The sequence below is a fragment of the Arachis hypogaea genome, chromosome 1, assembly GCF_003086295.3.
Source record: "Arachis hypogaea cultivar Tifrunner chromosome 1, arahy.Tifrunner.gnm2.J5K5, whole genome shotgun sequence".
Classification (NCBI taxonomy): domain Eukaryota; kingdom Viridiplantae; phylum Streptophyta; class Magnoliopsida; order Fabales; family Fabaceae; genus Arachis; species Arachis hypogaea.
The window spans coordinates 97,017,464-97,021,628 of NC_092036.1; positions in this window are offsets into that span (position 1 = coordinate 97,017,464).

Sequence of the window (4,165 nt, forward strand, 5' to 3'; positions counted from 1 at the left end):
CGTGTGTGGTAATCAACCACCTCAGCTACCATCTCAGCCTCAGCCTTGGTCTCAGTCACTTCAGTCTCAGCCTCAACCTTATGCCATTGACGCATCTGGAAATCAGCCACCTCAGCTACCGTCTCAGCCTCATCCTCAGCCTTGGTCTCGGTCACTTCAGTCTCAGCCTCAGCCGTGTGCCATTGGCATGTGTGATAATCTACCACCTCAACTACCGCCTCAGCCTTGGTCTCGGCCTCGGCCTCAGCCTTAGTCTGGGCCTGGGTCTCAGTCTCGGCCTCGGCTTCTTTCTCACCCTTGGCCTCTGTCTCAGAGGGATATAGTAAGGACGGTGACATGTGGTTATCCATCACCTCAGCCTCAGTGGGATTCGAGGAACATGTTAGAGCTTATTCCCGATGTCGGTGGTCATCAACAACTTCAACCTCAACCTTCGGTCTGGACTTGGGAGGAAAATAAAGCCTTTAAGTTAGTTACTACCAATTATTTTTAGGATGCTATCCGCAATCGTTGGGAGGCCGTGGTTGCTCGTCTCCCCGGCAGGACCTCGGCACAGCTGCAAGAGCGCTTTTATAAGTTGATGAACGACATCAATACCATCCATAACGGTCATCCTACAAACACACCTTTTAGTGCTACATCTGATAACATGACCATCATGATGAAACACTGATGGTTTTCAGTGGCTAAGAGAAGGGGGGTTGAATCTTAGTCCCCTTTTTTAATCAATTACACTTTCTGGTCTTTGAGGAGACTTTTTTTATTTTTATCTCGTCCTTAGCCACGAGACTTTTATTTTTGTCTCGTCACTTGGCACGAGATATTTTTGGTTTTAGCTCCTGTGCAGTAGAAACAGAAATGGAGTAGAAAAGAGAGAAAGTTACACCCAGATATATCCTGGTTTAGCAGCTAAGTGCAGTGCAGCCTACATCCAGTCTCCATCACAACAATGATGGAATTTCACTATAATCAACCTGATTACAAACTGTAAAGTGCTAACCCAACTTACAAGGGGTTTGTAATCAGGTTGATTATAGTAAAATTCCATTATTGTTGTGATGAAAACTGGATGTAGGCTGCACTGCACTTAGCAGCTGAACCAGGATATATCTGGGTGTAACTTTCTCTCTCTTCTACTCCATTTTTGTTTCTACTGTACAGGAGTTAAAACAAAAAATGTCTCATGCCAAGTGACGAGACAAAAATAAAAGTCTCGTAGCTAGGGACGAGACAAAAATAAAAAAAGTCTCCTCAAAGACCAAAAAGTGTAATTGATTAAAAATGGAGCTAAGATTCAACCCCCATTTTCTTAGCCACTGAAAACCATCAATTGGTATCAGAGCTTGGTCTCAAAGAGATCAAGCTTTGCAGCTTGGAGAAAAGATCCACATGGCAGAAAGTAGTGGCTCAAATCTGGTGTCCTACAATCTTACGGAAGGACAGTCAAGCAACAAATCGACTCTTTTCAATGGGGAAAACTATACCTATTGGAAGGAGAGAATGAAGATCTTTGTGCAAGCAGTAGACTACAGGCTTTGGAAGATCATCCTAGAAGGTCCTCAATTTCCAACCAACACAAGTGCTGAAGGAGTTGTCACACTTAAACTAGAAGTTAGCTGGACCGAGGAAGACAGAAAGAAGGTTGAGCTAAATGCTAAAGCTGTAAATCTGCTCAACTGTGCTATCAGCTTCGAGGAATACCGACGGGTGTCACGATGCACAACGGCAAAGGAAAACTGGGACAAACTGCAAATCACTAATGAGGGGACCACCATTGTGAAGAAGACTCGGATAGACATGTTAAACAGAGAGTATGCAATGAAAGAAGGAGAATCCATTGATGAACCGTTCGGTTCAACACCATCATTGTTGGCTTGGATGCTATGAGAATAACACATTCTGATTCTGTGCTTGTGAAAAGAATGTTGAGATGTCTTACTAAAGAGTGAGAAACAAAAACTTTAATTATTTCTGAGAGCAGTAGTCTTGATTCCATGACATTGGATGATTTGAGAGAAAACCTTCTTGCTTTTGAAAATACTTATTTGAAAAAAGATTCAAAAAAGAAAGGAATTGCTTTTTCTTCTATGACTAACCCCCTGGATGATGAATCTAGTGATAACTCCTCTGAAAATGAATTTGTGTTGTTTGCAAAAAAAAATCAGGAAAATGGTGAAGTTCAAAGGCAAAGGCGGCAGCTCAAGGAAAATGAACAAATACCTTGGCAAAGTAACTTGTTACAACTGCAAGGAAATGGGGCACTTCAAATCTGATTGTCCCAAGTTAAAAACGGGGGAAGAAGAAGGGTCTGATTTATTCAAATATACCCCACCATGGTAAGATTTTCCTTTGAGCTTTGTACATAGACCCTTGACTTCATGTTTGCTAGATAGATTTTAATGTCAATTCTCCGTCATTTGTTAAATTCATAGATGGTTTACCAAGCAAAATGCCCTGCTATAGTGCTTAAGCAGCTGTATGGAGGGGGGAGTTGAAATGTCAAAAGTGATGTAAACACATGCACAATTAGGAAAAGCAACCCCCTCTGCGCGTGCGCGCGCCTGGCGCGTACGCGTCCTTAAGGCACTCGATGGTCACCTACGCGGACGCGCACCGTGCGCGGACGCGTGGATTGCGAATAACAGCCCTCCATACATTTACCCGAGAGTTGCACCCACACCATGCCAGGACCATGCCTGAAGCACAGGAAGCTCGCGCGCACGCGCACATGGTGCGTCCGCGCCCCTGGGCGGAATCTGCCAATTGACGCGCAAGCGTGCTATGCGCGTCCGCGCCGATTGCCCTGTTGCACTCCTGGTACATATTCCAGAGAGTTAAGCCACTCTCAGGCCTATACCAAGCCACCAGCCCAAAACCTCTGCCGCGTGCGCGCACCTGGCGCGCACGCGTCCATACACCGCGAGCACGAAATGCGCGCGAGCGCCATAGCCGCGCAAGCGCCCTTTGATCCTGCACTCCTCCCTGAGCCACTTCACAGAGAGTTGAGCCCCCTCCAGGCCCCTCTCATGCCTGGGGCACAACTGCGTTGATGCGTGCGCGCACGGCGCGCGCGCCAAAAGCCCTGAAGCAATCTCTGGTACTGCGTCCAGAGAGTTGTGTCACCCCTGTGCCTCCCTTATGCCACCAGCCCAATCACATGAGCGCGCACGTGCAAAGTACGCGCACGCGCGCCCCATTCCACCTCGCCTCCCTACGCGAGCGCGCCCTGTGCGCGCACGCGCGGATAATTGGCGCCAATGCAAGAAGGGGCACACTCACCCCTTCACTTTCATTTCACATTTTCCCCCCCTCTCATACCTTCTACTACACATCCAACTTGAAAAAGGGGCACACTCCCCCTTTCACCCTCATCCCTCCATTCCCTCTTCTACACTACCTTCTACCACTTACTACCTTCTCCACCACTCCCCATCAACCCACACCACAACCCCCTCTCCCATTTTCTTCATCATCTCACAAGGTACTATACTAAGCCACCATCTCTTGTGATTCTTATTCATTTAGTTTCACCTTCTTTTAGTTAGCTTCTTTCTTCTTTTATTTTAGTTACTTCTTTAGGAGTTTTTCTTGTTTTTGTTTTCCTTTTCCTTTTTCCTCTCCCTCAAATTAACTCTTCATGGGCATTTGGGTCTCCACTTCACCTGCATTAGTAGATGAGTTGTGTTGCTTGTTTTTCTTATAATCACTGTGGACCGTAATCATTAATATTGGATTGTGAATTACTCCATTGCTTTCACCATCTTCTAATCACACACTACAAAAGGATGCACACCAAGTGTTCGACGAAAGGCATACTTGACTTTTGAGCCCTCTTTGACTAAATTGCCTCTCAACTTACCACTCTCCGCTTCTCACATCAATATTTGTGCGCCGAAAGCAAGTGTCGGTCACAGTGGAAACCATCCAAGAAGTCCTTGGGATTGAACCATCAACGGATGTATATGACGCCTACGAAGAAGTCTTGGCTACATGCGATGACTGTGCATTCGATTGGAGCGCGATCCTCCGCGTCATTGCTTTACCCGACGCCTATTGGATTCGAGAGACCATAAAGCGAAGACCCAAGGGTGTAGATGTCCGTCACCTCACTCAAGAAGCCACGGCATGGGCCCAAATTCTAGCTCACTATGTGCTCCCAAGTACA